This window comes from Myxocyprinus asiaticus, chromosome 10 (genome assembly GCF_019703515.2).
Source record: "Myxocyprinus asiaticus isolate MX2 ecotype Aquarium Trade chromosome 10, UBuf_Myxa_2, whole genome shotgun sequence".
Taxonomy (NCBI): Eukaryota; Metazoa; Chordata; class Actinopteri; order Cypriniformes; family Catostomidae; genus Myxocyprinus; species Myxocyprinus asiaticus.
In genome coordinates this window covers 31,982,612-32,000,057 of record NC_059353.1, presented here as the reverse complement: position 1 = coordinate 32,000,057, position 17,446 = coordinate 31,982,612, and the positions used below count along the sequence as shown (strand labels likewise).

The following is a 17,446-nucleotide window of genomic DNA, read 5'->3' as shown; positions in this document are numbered from 1 at the left end:
AAAGACACACCCACCTGCTGGAGATGCCAATCGGAGGATGGGACATGGTCCATGTTTTTCTGGTGGTGTGTCGAGATCCAGAAATTCTGGTCAAAGGTTCAGAATTTTGTGTGCGACATGGTGGGCACTCAGGTTTCATTTTGCCCCAGACTTTGTGTTCTGGGCGATGGGGCGGTCATCGATGTGGGGGATGGCCATATAGAGAACTGGGTTCTGACATGTGTGATGATCGCCAGGCAGGTTATTTAGAGGGGTTGGAGGTCAGCTGGCGCGCCCCCATATCCACGGAGGTGGTGAGGGTGGCAGCTTATGAGGAGGTGTCATCGGGAAGACGGGGTGGCTTGGATAAATTTGTTCGGAAATGGGGCAGGTATTTGGAGTTTTTGGAGGGCTCTCGGGTGCGGTGTGGAGAGAGTAGTGTATTATAGTTTGTATGATTATTATGTGTGTGTAATGTATGTATGTATGTGTATATGTATATATATATATATATGTGTATGTATTTATGTTTGAATATGTATGAATGAAGGATCTGAGCACACCTGGTGCTCTGCTTATGATCAGCTTCAGAGAGCAGTCAGACGTCAAAAGATTCAGGCAGTTCACTGCTGCAGAACCGCCCCCATCTTGTGCCCTGGCCAAAAAATGTGGTTATCCACTAGCATCCTACACTTAAAACCACCATGCAGAAATCTTAGCTTATATACACTGTTCAGCCACAGCATTAAAACCACTGACAGGTGAAGTGAATAACATTTATTATCTTGTTACAATGGCACCTGTTAAGGGGTGGGATATACTAGGCAGCAAGTGAACAGTCAGTTCTTGAATTTCATGTGTTGGAAGCAGGACAAATGGGCGAGCGATAGGATCTGAGCGACTTTGACAAGGGCCAAATTGTGATGACTTGAAGACTGGGTCAGAGCATCTCCAAAACGGCAGGTGTTCCCGGTATGCAGTGGTTAGTACCTACCAAAAGTGGTCCAAGGAAGGACAACAAGGCTCATTGATGCAGGTGGGGAGCGAAGGCTACCCCGTCTGGTCCGATCCCACAGAAGAGCTACTGTAGCACAAATTGCTGAAAAACTTAATGCTGGCCATGATAGAAAGGTGTCAAAACACACAGTGCATCACAGCTTGCTGCGTATGGGGCTGCATAACTGCAGACCAGTGAGAGTGCCCATGCTGACCCCTGTCCATCACCGAAAGTGCCTACAATGGGCACGTGAGCATCCGAACTGGACCATGGAGCAGTGGAAGAAGGTGGCCTGGTCTAATGAATCACATTTTCTTTTAGATCATGTGGACGGCCGGGTGCGTGTGTGTCATTTACCTGGGGAAGAGATGCACCATGGGAAGAAGGCAGGCCAGTGAATGCAGTGTGATGCTCTGGACAATGTTCTGCTGGGAAACCTTGGGTCCTGGCATTCATGTGGATGTTACTTTGACTCTTTCAGCAGGATAATGCTCCCGCCACACTGTTTGTTGGTATTTGGAGGCCAAGTCAACACCTTGAACTTTTTGTCATGTTATATGTGTCATATATATATATATATGTGTGTGTGTGTGTGTGTGTGTGTGTGTGTGTGTGTGTATATATATATATATATATATATATATATATATATATATATATATATAAATACACTGGCGGCCAAAACTTTGGAATAATGTATAGATTTAGCTGTTTTGGAAGGAAATTGGTACTTTATTTCAACAAAGTGGCATTCAACTGATCACAAAGTATAGTCAGGACATTACTGATGTAAAAAACAGCATCATCACTATTTAATTAATTTTTATTTTTTATTAAATCTAGACAGGCCCTATTTCCAGCAGCCATCACTCCAACACCTTATCTTTGAGTAATCATACTAAATTGCTAATTTGGTACTAGAAAATCACTTGCCATTATATCATACACAGTTGAAAGCTATTTGGTTAATTAAATGACGCTTAACATTGTCTTTGTGTTTGTTTTTGAGTTGCCACAGTATGCAATTGACTGGCATGTCTTAAGGTCAATATTACATCCAAAATGGCAAAAAAGAACAGCTTTCTCTAGAAACTTGTCAGTCAATCATTGTTTTAAGGAATGAAGGCCATACAGTTCTTGAAATTGCCAAAAATCTGAAGATTTCATACAAAGGTATACACTACAGTCTTCAAAGACAAAGGATAGCTGGCTCTAACAAGGACAGAAAGAGATGTGGAAGGCCAGATGTACAGCTAAACAAGAGGATAAGTACATCAGAGTCTCTAGTTTGAGAAATAGACTCCTCATATGTCCTCAGCTGACAGCTTCATTGAATTCTACCCGCTCAACACCAGTTTCATTTACAACAGTAAAGAGAAGACTCAAGGGTGCAGGCCTTATGGGAAGAATTTCATAGAAAAAGCCACTTTTGAAACAGAAGAAGAAAAATAAAAGGTTAGAGTGGGCAAAGAAACACAGACATTGGACAACAGATTTAGGAAAAGAGTGTTATGGATCTTAACCCCATTGAGATTTTGTGGGATCAGCTAGCCTGTAAGGTGTGTGAGAATTGCCCGACAAGACACCCATGTCTATTGGAAGTGCTACAGGAAGTGTGGGTTGAAATGTCACCTGTGTATCTGGACAAATTGACAGCTAGAATGCCAAGGATCTGCAAAGATGTCATTGCTGCACGTGGAGGATATTTTGATAAGAACTCTTTGAAGGAGTTTAAGAAGTTCTGTAAAAAAAAAATCAAATTGTAATAGTAATTTTTCACATTATTAATGTCCTGACTATATTGTGATCAGTTGAATGCCATGGTGAATAAAAGTACCAATTTCTTTCCATAAGAGCAAAATCTGTACATTATTCCAATATTTTGGCAGCCAGTGTATATATACAGTATATACCGTATATATATATATATACCCTGTTCTCACTAGCACTCATTGCAAAGTATTGTATGTTTATACTCTGCAATTTCTGAGTGTTTTCCCTATAATTCTAGATTTTGGTATTTTTGGATTGATTTTGCCTGCTTCCCTTTTTTAAATGTTTTTATTTTTATCTCGATTTGGATTTCTGTGCACTTTATTGGACTGGTGCCTGTTTTTTATCTTTTGCTCTGTTTTTTCATTGATCTCTTTCATTGGATTTACTGTTAGGTTAATAAAGTGCTCCGCATATGGATCCAAGTCCTTTGCCTTCATCTTTTAATTTAAACATATCACTTATAATAGCAATAGCACATCTCTCCTTAACAAGTGATATTATCTGGGGTATCATATGTAGTGAACAATGGACAAGATGGCATTTCAGGTGCCCCAGTTTATGGCAGTGCCCCTGTCTAACTGTCATAGTGAAGGCTGCCACATTTTGATTTGATCCTGGTGGACAACACAAACAAATGCCAATCAGCCATCAGATAAAGCTGCTCAGACAATGGAAGCAGTGATCCTATTGCATTTAACAGTCTTATAACCAGTAAATATAAGTTGTTCTGTAGTTGGTTAGGTTTATGAAACCATACCATACCAGTGTCAGTAAAAGTAAAACCCACAAACCCACAAGCCCACAGAATACGGCAATGAATTCAGCCAAACACTACATAAGTGTTTCTCCATGTATACTCTGACACATTAAAGGCATCATCTAAAGTCTGAACTTTAGAAATGGTCAAAGTGTTAACTATATGTGCTTGGTGTCCGTTTTTTTGTTGTTGTTTGTTTTTTTTGGGGGGGGGGGGTCTAACCACACTGCCATCTAGTGCCTATAGCTCCCACTCCACATTCTTTATCTCTGGTTGAAACTCATGAAGAAATGTCTGTGTCATATATCAACCCAAAATGAAAGCTTATTTTAGGAACATTCAGAATTTTTGTATGGTGAAATTATATCAGTTATATCCAAATTGTCATTAATTTAAAGCGAAGAAATCTCCCATCACTCCAATACAGTACTGACAATCATCCTTTGACAATCATCAAAAAATGTTTTTTTTTATTTTTTTTTATTTCAGCCAGGTCTAGTAACAGGTAGAAAAAGGTGTATATGAAATTATTGCTGCATTTGAGGAAATGCAACGGAAATTAAAACTGTAGAAATATATGCATTTAGTTCCCTTATCAGAGGATATTAAGTTGCTGAAATTTGTGCTCGCAAACAATGTGTTATTTTCATATGAGACAGTTAATATGATCAACGAAACATTTTCTGTTTATTTCCTCTCTCTTGCTCTCATCTGCACAAAGCACATCTGGTCCCGCTCAGAAATTCCTAAAAAATTACAATAGGGCTCAGATGTACAAACATGCACATTTGTATATTATCACACCAAGACTCAATTGTGACATAAACAATCCGTCACACACATGCACACAAACACAGCGGTCCCTTCTGGCTGCAATAGACATAAAATACCCCCTGATAACAGACCTGTCCATCAAATGGGCCTCATAGAACACAATACTCTGATCTCACAGTGACTCCCCAATCCCCCACCACAGCACTTGATCCAGATGTCTGCTGCCTCAGACACCGTGTTTGTGTGTGTTCCACATTTCACGCAGACCCATCCTTTCAACAGCACTTTTTTCATGATAGTATTTTTTGTGTCGAACAGTGTTTAAAATCAACATGAAATAAAAATTGCCATTGTTTACTTTCGTAATACACATTCCTGGTCTTATTGTGCACAATTCATAAGTGTATTTTAATAAAAAAGAAAAAAAGAAAAAGAAAAAAGGTTTGTCTGCAGTCTTTCATCAAAATATAAATGCTTCTCCTTTGAATGACTTGCCTTTTTGGCTTACTTTATATAAACTGTGTGGACTATTTAGTCATTGTTAACTACTAGCCAAATAGCTATTTAGGCATTAGTTTAGGCTATGTAATAAAGATTTTGACAATAATTGGGGGGGGGGGGGGCTCTTAAAGGTGAACTTGATTTTGAGACCCCGTTTATACCTGATATTAAGATGCGTCACGGATCGCTGTTTACTCCTGGTCGCTTAAATGCGTCTCCAGTCACAAATTCAAGATTTCTAGGCGAGGGTCTCTGTTTCATGACAACATACATTAATCAATAAGTCTGCATTATAATAATGCAAAAAAAAAAAAAAAAATCATAAAAGACAAGGAAAGCGTGAATAAAACCTGCGTGTTGTTTCTCCCAGATGCAGCTGAAATTTAATCTAAGCACAAACGCAACAAATCTCTGTTATTTTAGTGATGTACTTGTATTAAAGGAGCTTCAGATGTTCATTTTTCCTATTTGTGTTTCTGTATTTTGATATTGGACAAGATCCGTGAAGTTCTTGTGCTTGTGTATGTATCCTCTTTTTCAGTTTTTCCGTTCAGACAATGATTTCAATCGTTACGATAATCATAATATGCTGCCCGGATGCATTCAGGACGAAAAGCGTTCACACCTCAAATGCGATGTGGTCACATGCGTTTTTTACCACATTTGTACAGTACGTGGTTTTTGTAATCCAATCACAAAACGTTTTAGACCCCGTTTAGACCTGTATTTAGTGCTGACCACATGTGACTGCATCACCCAAAACTTCCTCATCTTGGTCAAAAGGATTCCTCAAAAGTGTGTGTCTTTGGAATATGGGGTTTTGGAAAGATGGGGGCGTGGCTAAATCAGCGGCTAGTTTGGTGGAAGTTCCAGAACGGCTAAAATCACTCACAGCACCTTTAACAATTATCAAGTCTCCTACCAACAACCTAGCAACCACCAAGAACAATATGAAAATCTTAAGCAACAAAAACCATTTGTGTGCTAAAAACCATTTAGAAAGCATTAGAACTACTGATATATATAGAACAGGATTGCTCATGACGTCATATCAGTGAAGCCACTGCGCCGCCATATTGCTATGCCCAAGTATTCCAATGTCCCTATTGACTTAATAGGAAATCATCTTATTTCAGCGGGTAAACATTAATCATTCAGTCACTGATTTTATATCTGAAATCGGCATGTACATTCCTAGAACACAAATGTCCCATACATGTAATTATTTATTTATTTAAAGTCGGGAATTATTTCTGTTTCTTGAAAGCCCGAGTGAGTTATGTATATCTGTACCAAACAGTATCCACCTCTAACAAACTTCATCAGTGAACAAATCAGCTGAATGTAAACAAGTTCACTGAAACTGAGGTATGATACAAACAGACATTTTCAAATTATTTATTGTGATCAAAGTGTTTGTTCAGAGTTACTTGTTTTATGTTTTTATCAAAAAGTGCCTTGTTCTTGCGTTCACTTGAATAAGAATGCACACTCTCACACACGCAGTGGGCGCTGAGATTGAGGGAGACACACAAAGCAAAGTTGGTTCAAATTAAACTGATATGCTAGATTTAAATGACAAACGCACATGTATTTATGACATGTATCCATGTATGACTACAGAGAGCACTTCAATATGAAAACAAACAATTCCCGGGTATTTAAGGCAATTTAGAAATCCCGGTCTGACTTTTTTGAAGTCCCTTTTGGGGGGGTAAGGATGTATTGTCACCCTAAACAAGCAGATATTACTGCTTTTCCTACTTACATTACAACTTGTGGACAGTTTTAACACTTGCTTTGGTAATCGTTGTGCTGCACTGATAGACTGAACACCGGGGCAGGTGGATGCTCTGACATTGCGATCAGCTTGTATTTTCTCCCTCATAACAAATATTATCCATAACAAGCTAATTAAACATTAAACATGATTGCCACTATTGGGCGAAATGCAACTGTCGTATCCACAGGTTGGAGACAGTGAAACGGGGGTGATTTTGCCTGTCAGTCATTGATGCTCTATGCCAGTTTGGGCATACTAAGATGGCCGCTCGAACATTTCCGGTGGCTTCACCTCCTGTTGGCAGTTTAACGTTGCTTCAGCGATCCAGTTTTATATATATATCAGTGGTTAGAACACAAAATGAAAATTCTATCATCATTTACTCAACGTCATGTTATTACAAATCTGTATGACTCACTTCCATGGAAGACAAAAAGAGATTAGGCAGAATGTTAGGGACTGACTTCCTCAGTCACTATTCACTTTCATTGCATATTTTTCCACAATAAAATTGAATGGTGACTGAGATGGTCAGTCCCTAACATTCTGCTTAACATCTCCTTTTTGTCTGCTAAGGTAGAAGAAAGTTGTACAGATTTGAAACGACATGACAGAATTTTCAGTTTTGGGTGAACTAACAATTAACATAGCCCTGGGAACCATCCTAAAAACATCTTGTATTTTCCTCAGGAAGTATAAAATATAATTTAACTATGATGCACACACACCCCACCCAGGCTTTTTATCATTTTTTGAGTGGACTGTCATTGACAAATATGAACAGTAAATATGAAACTAGCAGTTCCCATTCTTGCCAATTTCAGACTCAAGACTTTTGTGCATGATTGGTCAAATATTCTGGTCCTCTCAAAAACAATATGCGATTATGTCTGCCAACACAGCCTCTGAAGGTTACACTCTCTCACACACACACCATTAGACATTATTACCTGTGTTTACATTAGCTCTCCACTGTTTTATGGTGACCTAACTGCAGCATAAATGTGTCTAATGGCCTGTAGAGTAAATTTGTGGGACGCTGTCATACAGATTTGTAGACCGAAAAATTATATATGACTCCGGGTGTACAGCACACTATTACGGCCGCCTTTGTGAATGTGCCACAGACCACACAGCAGTTGGTCAATAACTGGGCCCGGGTCTTCAAGAAAGGCAGGAGACTTAGAGAATAGCCTACCATGGTTCGCCTGAGCCTGAAATTGGAAAGAATGTGTGAACAGGAGTGAATGGATCACCCTAATGTGTCCTAAGGCCACCACATTTGTTTCAGATGCTCGGTTCCCATAGCTGTGATTTATGGGAAATGCTTCTTCTGATTCATCATTATGAAGAGCTGCGGCCATACGTACAAAAGCAAACACACACACATGCATTCCACACATCATCAATCAAGGAAACACACAATATAAGAAATGCAACAAATAAATGTACACATAAGAAGCTGTTAATTGTAGCAAAAACATTCTTCTCATGTGTAACGGTAGCCAGCCGATAGGTAGCTATGCAGTATGTAAACCTCACTCCCCTGGCCTCAAGAGGCGCACTAGTGACTGACGCTAAAAGCTGTAGCCTTTAACCTCCTCATTAGCACACCCACCTCCCATGCCGGAAACACCGGTTCGAATCCCATTCGATGCGGGTCGAGCAGGACCATTTACACATGCAGTCATGTAAATGTGCATATCAACATGATGCTTTCCATTGTATGTAATGTGCCATAGTCTTCCACCTGTGCCATATTGATCTCTTTAAGACAGAAAGTCATATGGGTTTGGAACAATATAAAGGTGAATAAATAATGACAGAATGTACATTTTTGTGTGAACTATTCTGCCCTTTGAAGGCAAAACTCAGTAACTATACCAACACTGTGTGTGTTTATAGGCACAGTCTTACGCTGATTATGTTTAATAAGGTCATGTAAACGCCTTAAGGTTATATATTGTTTGGTGTTCTTACCGGCTTATCCAATGTGCACAAGTGATGTGTTTAAGTTTTGTAGACACGTTTTCTTGCTAGGTCGGGTTTTCTGTATAAGAACATTTTAGGCAGTTATCAGCGTATTGATATGCATGAAAAACTGAGCAAAATGTCTGTACAGTTACTTTGTTTTTTAATGTGGAATTTTAAGTTACAAATTTTGCATAGTTGAAAAAACTATGATGCTTTTGGCATTATTTATGCTAGCATTTATTTATTTTATTTGTTTATTTTTTAACTACAAGATTTTGAAATAAACAGGCACCTGGGACACAGTGTTGCAAAGCAGGATTCTTCACTTTAGCTCTTTATATTAGGGGGATGTAGTAAATAATGTTGTATTAGTTGGTAGAGTTTGCACTCTCTGCATTGCTCTGACACGTGTGTATCTCTCTGTGATAGCTAATCAGAGCCTGTTGCTGAGAAGAGCATTAAGTTGAAGCCTCCCCACAGAGTCATTGATTGGAAACTTGGGGACCTGTAAGGTCAAAAATACACACTCTTTAACAATATACATCCTGTTACTTTCGTAACCGCCATTCCCTGATGGAGGGAACGAGATGTTGTGTCGATGTAGTGACACTAGGGGTCACTCTTGGGAGCTCTAAACACCTCTGAGCTTTGAAAAAAGGCCACGACTACTGAACTGTGTTACGTGGACTAGCGGGCAGACCTCTGTGTGCCTCGTAGTTAGCGCACCAGGCCGTCACGTAACCTCCCCCAACGCTCTTATGAGTGTTGAACGGTCCTTCGGGAACAAGTCGACTGCCCAACAAATAGGGACAGGCTAGCCCAGCCGTGGCCTCTTTTCCTCTTTTTTCTCCCCAAAAAGAGTGGAATTTGTTAACCGACTCGGGGCCATAAATGTCTACGTCAGGGGGGTGTCACTCCCAATGGGAAGACACCGCAGAGACCACACCCTGCCCGGAAAAGGGGGGTATTTCGAGTGGAAATACGTCACGTGGTCTTACCGAGTCTTGTCGGAAGTATGTCTTGTGGAGAAGTCACCTGGTAGGTCCTACCCGAGGGGGGAGGAGTTTCTACAAGCATGGTAACTGGGGGCAGAGGGGCCTCTACCCAAGGAAGATGCAGTTTACCAACAGGGAAACGATTTAGCAGAAGATATATCACATGGGGTCACCTATGGGGAACCAGCACATGTGGAGCACCTACCCCAGTACAGGGCTTAGTCAGCACATGTACTGGGCCGGCAGCTAGTTTCTCCGCAAACTTGTCTGCCACAGGGTTAAGGAGGAAAATCAGCCAGGATCACAACTTGTGAACACGACTGGGAGTCAAAGCGCACGTCTTCACCTCATGGGAGGGGAAAGGCGCTATATGCAAGCGGTACACCCAGCCAGCTGTCCCGAAATTGACCTGTTCAGACCTGACAACACACGGGACGAAACCGGCTCAACCCAGAGATTATAGAACCTCGCAAAGGTATTGGGTGTCACCCAGCCCGCTGCTGGTCCACTCGCAGGTCCAAGATTGGCCGCAACCCACCGCCTTTCTTCGGTACGATGAAATAAGGGCTCTAAAACCCTTTCTTCATCTTGGCTGGAAGGACAGGCTCTATCACGCCCTTGCGCAGAAGGGTCACGATCTCCGCACACAAGGTAGCGGTGCTGAACTGAATCACGTAGCCAAGTCGGACGGTCTGGGTCAGCCATCGCGACGGGTTGGAAAGCGCAAACCACGTGTCCAAACTCCGGGCGAGGGGGACCAAGGGGATAATCACATCGGACATACCGGCGGGTTGGGCCTCGCAGCGCGGCGGAGCCTGAGGTGCCACATCACGGGGGCCCGAGCCCTGTGGCCATGCTGAGTCCAGGGACATCGAAGCACTTATCTGGCTCCTGATACCCACTATAAGATTGGTCGAGTAGGGGGGAGGAGGAACATCGTCCCCGCAGTCCGTCGGAGCCAACCCGGTGTGGGCGTGTTTGTGCCACAGCTGGGCGTGCAGGGTCCGCCACTGGAGCGCCAAACCCATGAAAATGGGATGGTGGACGGCAGTCGTGACGACGGGTGGCGTCCGCTTCCTGCGGTAGGCTCCATGCTGGGGCCGGACTGCGGTGGAGCCGGTGCTGTTGCTGCAGGAGGAAGCCCTTGGCGACGAGCATATGGTGTGCAGGGTCTTGAGCTGTTGCTGCAGGAGGAAGCCCTTGGCGACGAGCATATGGTGTGCAGGGTCTTGAGCCATGCCAGGGCAGGATGTGTTGAATAGCCACCGTCTGCTGCTTCACTGCTGAGAACTGCTGGGCAAAGTCCTCGACGGTGTCGCCGAACAGGCCAACCTGGGAGATGGGGGCGTCAAGGAACCGTGCCTTGTCAGCCTCTCTCATGTCGACCAGGTTGAGCCAAAGGTGGCGTTCCTCGACCACCAGGGTGGACATCGCCTGCCCGAGAGACCGTGCCGTGACCTTCGTCGCCTGGAGAGCAAGGTCGGTCGCCGAGCGCAGTTCCTGCATCAATCCCGGGTCAGAACTACCCTCGTGCAGCTCTTTTAGCGCCTTGGCTTGGTGAACTTGCAGGAGAGCCATGGTGTGCAGGGAGGAGGCGGCTTGTCCAGCGGCACCGCAGGCCTTAGCCGTCAGGGACAACGTAAACCTACAGGCCCTGGACGGGAGCTTTGGGCACCCATGCCAGGTGGCAGTGCTCTGCGGGCACAAGTGCACTGCGAGCGCTTTATCCACCTGGGGGATCACCGAATACCCATTGGCCGCCGCACCATCGAAGGTAGTGAGAGCGGGGGAGCTGAAAGATCGGGATCGGGCAGTAAAAGGTGCCCCCCCACGATCTTGTCAGCTCCTCATGTAGAAAGGGACCGGAGCGGGGTGCGGCCATGAGCGGCGCTCTGGACCCAGGAACCAATCATCAAGCCACGAGGATTCAGGGGAGAGTGGAGGGTTCCACTTTAGCCCAACACTCGCGGCTGCCCGGGAAAGCATGTCCGTCATCTCCGCATTGGCCTGAGACTGGGCAACCACACCCGAAGGAGGGAGCCCAGCTGAGGCATCCACATCAGAGTGGACGAGCCCTCTCTCCGATGCTGCGCTCGATAACTCTTCGTCTTCCCGGGCTCCGAATAAGAGGTCAAACTCGTCGTGAGAGGAGCCGGCGGTCTCATCCGAGAGCCCGACCGGGGCAAGCGAGCGTGCTGGGGAATGGGAGGTCCGTGGGGGTTTACCCGGCGGAGGTACTCCCACTGAGGTCCCCAAATCACCCCCAGTGCTAACCGGCACGGCTTCATACCCGTAAGTAGAAGGACCGAGGCGGGGAGCCGCTGGGGTGGCTTGGTTTCTTACGAATGCAAGCCGCGACCGCAACGTTGCCATGGTCATGTTCTCACAATGAGGACAAGACCCATCCATGAACGATGTCTCCGCGTGGGCAGCGCCCAGACACGTAAGACAGCGATCGTGGCCATCAGAAGCGGAGAGATAATGACCGCAACCAGAAATAACACACAAACGGAAAGTCATCTTTAAAAAGACGTGCCGTGTATGCCACTCTTTTAGAATGAAAATATACTCTATTTAGAATATACTCTTTTCGTAAAATCCAGCAGATGAGTTGAATGAACTCGCGGATGAATTCAGCTTCAATGAATAGAACTGCTCGGCTCCGAAGAGAAAATCTGAATGAGTGGTTGCACACTAGCTCCTTTTATACCCGTATGTCCGGGGGAGTGGCATGCAAATTCCACTCGTCAATTCCCAATGGCCTTTTTTCAAAGATCAGAGGAGTTTAGGGCTCCCAAGAGTGACCCATAGTGTCACTACATCGACACAATGTCGAGTGAGTGACAGATAGGGAACTGTAGTTGCCCTAAAACAGAATTTAAAAAAATAAATTATTTTTTTTTGGGATAGGAGACAGGGAAATCCAGCTTTGCTCCAGCACAGACCAGTTTACAGCACTGGAAAAGATGACTCAAGCAGTTTTTATGTTTTCCTGCATGTAGCCAGCACATACTGTAGCAATCAAGAGCTTGGCCACCCAATCCATTATTTCTCTCTTGCTCTCAACCCTATTTATAATCATCAAGATCTCCATGCTAAAAACCATAGCATTGTTAGTCACCAGCTGATGTTGTATTTTGTGTGCTGACCTCCAAAATTCATTGGTCAACCAGCTTCACCAGAAAAACAGCATAAGTTCTGGTCTATCAGCTAGACCAGCAACAAAGCCTTAAATTGGATAAACAGATCAACTCAGATGTCAGATTGATTGATTTTTTTATTATTATTATTTATTTATTTTTTATTTATTTTTTTTGAGACTAATAACCAAAGTAAAGCCCTTTTTTTCTTTGAAAGACTTAAGAGTGATTCACATTTTTATCTCCTCACAATTGGACTATTGAAATTGTCAATTGAGGTTCTTCTCCGGCACCATCTCCGTGCTATTATACAGTCCATTCCCTGTCAAGCACCAGCGATATAAACAAAGACAGTACATTCATAAGAAGTTGGTAGTGTAAATGGACTGTAACTGCACTGGAAGAATAAAAATATGGGTTTATATTATTTTGTGCTTCCTTGTTAAATGGGACACATTCCTATTATGCACATGGAAAATGTGGTTCAGGATATGGATGTAGGCTTGGTTAAATTAATAAATACTGTAGTAAGAGTAGTATGGTAGAACAGTATGTCATTCCTTATATGGACAGCATCTTGTACCGCTTTTAGCGCTGCACTGCCCACATAATGATACTTCATCCGAATTGTCCAGTAATCATTAGCTGACGCTTCGAAAGGTCAGCAAAAATGGGTTTATAGTTCAAAATATTTGAACTGGGAGAACTCCTACAAGCTGCTCAGCGGTCCCTCATCAGTGCCATTTATCTTGTATTCCCACTTTTAGATTATAGTTAAGACTTGACGTGCTTCTGTGGTAATTAAATTCCGCCTTACAAAGGCTGCAAAGTACTTGATTTTTGTCGTAACAAGTCCCATCTGTGTTTGTTTTGTAAGAGGTTCTTTCCCAATCACTTGATCAATGACACGGAATCGCTGTCATGTCTGTTTGTGGTGTGTACATAGGCTTCTTTTATGGGTAGGGCATGTCCCTACCACTTTTTGCCTTTGCCAATTTTGTCCCCACCACGTTTTGAAAAAGCTTTCATCAGGTAAGTGTCTAATGCAAAAGAAACATCTCCAGTTCTTGAGTAGGAGTTTCTATTTTGTTTGTGTGTGTAATGATAAGTGGTGGTCCAGCACTGGAGTTTATTTAGAATGTTATAATGAGTGCTTGTTGCAGCTGTTATTAGTGGTGTTGAATGACAGCATAGTGATCCAGATCCAGATACGCGCTCTACTCACGCTGCACCTCAAGCTCCATTCCAGTTAAATCACAAAGCAAATTGCAAACATATGTGTCACGCTCATGAATTACATCCTGTGATGTTCAGATGCAATCTTCGTTTTTAAAATAAAAAAATATATATTAAAGTGGAATAGTAGCCAGAACTCCTTGTACTAGAAGCAAAGACTTTACCACAAGACCGCTCAGTCATATTAGCTAAAGGTTTAGCTCATCCATGTTTTTATCCACTGACTAACAAAATCCCAGTACTGACAGTGTTAGATTTTTGGATCAAGCTATAAAATTAAAAATGTTAAATATTTATTGGAGTGCTTAAATTGATCATCAAGAATGACTATCAAAACAGTAAAAGATGATTTGCCTTTATTCATGTGTATCGTCACTTCATGACATCTCCCCATGTCAAAATCTAATGTCAAAATTAATAAATGTGTTAATTGTGTTAAAGAAAAATTTTCTTTAACACATTAAACATTTTAAATGAATGGCATGCATTAACACATGCTAGCTATGTTATAATATGATAATAATAATAATAGTAATAATAATAATAATAATTGCATAAATATTTCAATGTAGTGTACTTTGTAGGTAGTTTAAGAATCGATTTAGATAATAAAAAAAAAAGAAGTTGTTTATGCCTTAAAAAGGGACACTATTGCTTTGTTTTGAAAATTATGACAATATAACAAAATATTATATTTTGCATAAAATCTTTTTGGTGAGTTCATAATGTAATACATTTCTCGTTATGTAATAACATTACCTTTTGCAAAAAAAAAAAAATATATATATATATATATATATAAATATATTATTACATTTTGCACACAATTTTATTAAATTTTGAGAAAATTATTATATTATGAACATATATTACATGTAATTTATTACATTATGTGCAGTTATTACACTATGTTTTGTTATTACGTAATGAGCTGCTACACTCATTATTTTTTGCAAGTGTAACAATTGCACCCTTAATTGGGGGGCGATTGTAACATTCGATATTATATATACTCTTGTATTAAATTCGATATTATAATCTAGTCTTTCTCTTTGTAAGTCTGTTAATGATACAGTTACTTATACTCAAAGTTTGCGGGTAGATTTATAGTAGTGTGTGACTTGTGAAGAAAATGTAAATTTTTTTTTTTTACAATAGCCACTGCATGAAATGGGATGAGACTGTAAACCAAGCTGTTGCTAAGTGGTCTCTAGACATTGTATCTTGTTCTGCAACTTTTTGTTATGAAGGACTTTCCAGTCTGAACCACAGTTGCCTCATTGCAGCTGATGTAGCACATTGTGGCAGGAGCACATGTCCTCTCAGCTCAAGTGCCCAGAGCTCCCATGGCATCTACTGTATCATCCTCACGGCAGGCTCTCTGCAACATTAACACACCATCACTTCAATAGTGCTTCACTTCCAGCACACAATACAGTATGACCTGCACTCTGGAACTCTCTAAAAGCTCTATGAAATTGCAATTTGTGTGTTACACTTGTGACTGAATTTATAGCCAATTCAAGCCATGAATGAAAAAATGATGAGTCATAATACAATAACACTATGCAATGACGTTATTAGCATTTGTTTTTTTGTCCCTGTTTCTTTCGGTTACTTTCCAAAAATAATTTTAATTTCTCGAAGAGTCCAGTGCACCCAGGTCGACGGCTTGTTTCCAATGATAAGCAATTATCAGAAAACCTAATTTTGGTGGTTCTCGCTCTTAATCAGGAATGCATCATGTTATCTACAGGCGTCCAGACAGAAGCTTCCAGCCAAAGATTTTCCTTTCATATGTAATTAAATTTAATAAGTTGGTCTCCCCTAATCGCCACATTTCTGTTTGTCTTGCCAGTTTGTTCTAGGCTGCTTGTGTGAATACATATTCACAAAAGACTTTCTGTCCTCATTTCAGTTTTGTTTTCCTAATACACAGTGTGTCGAATGGTGTATTATTATGGATGGATGGATGGATGGATGGCTGCTTTGGAACTGTGTGGTGCTGCCATCTTTGGACAGCCTAGCAGAACAGCAACCTGTTTCTTACATTTTTAGACCCTGACAAACGCACATTTGCTTCTCTAACAAAATTAACTGAAATGTAGTTTTCACAGTTTTTACATTTCCAACAACCCATTTTTAATTCAGCAAAGCATTTAGTTATCTATATTATTACACACACACACACACAAACACACACGCACACACACACATTTATACTATATATCAGTGGTTCCCAAACCTGTTCCTAGAGGCCGCGCCCACCCAACTTCAGGTCTTGGAGTCTCCACTAACGTGCTGATGAGTTTAATCAGGTGTGTTTGATTAGGTAGATATCCAAAATGTGTAGTGTTGGGGGGGCCTCCAGGCCACAGGGTTGGGAATATATATACAGGTGCTGGTCATATAATTAGAATATCATCAAAAAGTTGATTCATTTCACTAATTCCATTCAAAAAGTGAAACTTGTATATTATATTCATTCATTACACACAGACTGATATATTTAAAATGTTTATTTCTTTTAATTTTGATGATTATAACTGACAACTAAGGAAAATCCCAAATTCAGTATCTCAGAAAATTAGAATATTACTTAAGACCAATACAAAGAAAGGATTTTTAGAAATCTTGGCCAACTGAAAAGTATGAACATGAAAAGTATGAGCATGTACAGCACTCAATACTTAGTTGGGGCCCCTTTTGCCTGAATTACTGCAGCAATGCGGCGTGGCATGGAGTCGATCAGTCTGTGGCACTGCTCAGGTGTTATGAGAGCCCCGGTTGCTCTGATAGTGGCCTTCAGCTCTTCTGCATTGTTGGGTCTGGCATATCGCATCTTCCTCTTCACAATACCCCATAGATTTTCTATGGGGTTAAGGTCAGGCGAGTTTGCTGGCCAATTAAGAACAGGGATACCATGGTCCTTAAACCAGATATTGGTTGCTTTGGCACTGTGTGCAGGTGCCAAGTCCTGTTGGAAAATGAAATCTGCATCTCCATAAAGTTGGTCAGCAGCAGGAAGCATGAAGTGCTCTAAAACTTCCTGGTAAATGGCTGCGTTGACCTTGGACCTCAGAAAACACAGTGGACCAACACCAGCAGATGACATGGCACCCCAAACCATCACTGACTGTGGAAACTTTACACTGGACCTCAAGCAACGTGGATTGTGTGCCTCTCCTCTCTTCCTCCAGACTCTGGGACCCTGATTTCCAAAGGAAATGCAAAATTTACTTTCATCAGAGAACATAACTTTGGACCACTCAGCAGCAGTCCAGTCCTTTTTGTCTTTAGCCCAGGCAAGACGCTTCAGACGCTGTCTGTTGTTCAAGAGTGGCTTGACACAAGGAATGCGACAGCTGAAACCCATGTCTTGCATACGTCTGTGCGTAGTGGTTCTCCCCCACATTTTTGAATGGGTTTTGTTTCACAGTCCTCTCCAGGGTGCGGTTATCCCTATTGCTTGTACACTTTTTTCTACCACATCTTTTCCTTCCCTTCGCCTCTCTATTAATGTGCTTGGACACA

The 17,446-nt window shown here is 41.8% G+C and overlaps 1 protein-coding gene across 2 annotated transcripts in view; it reads left to right on the top strand.

Annotated features, from left to right (window-relative positions):
• The window catches only part of LOC127447166 (sodium leak channel NALCN-like), a 180,437-nt gene that overhangs the window by 116,743 nt on the left and 46,248 nt on the right, over positions 1 to 17,446 (top strand). The window lies entirely within an intron of this gene.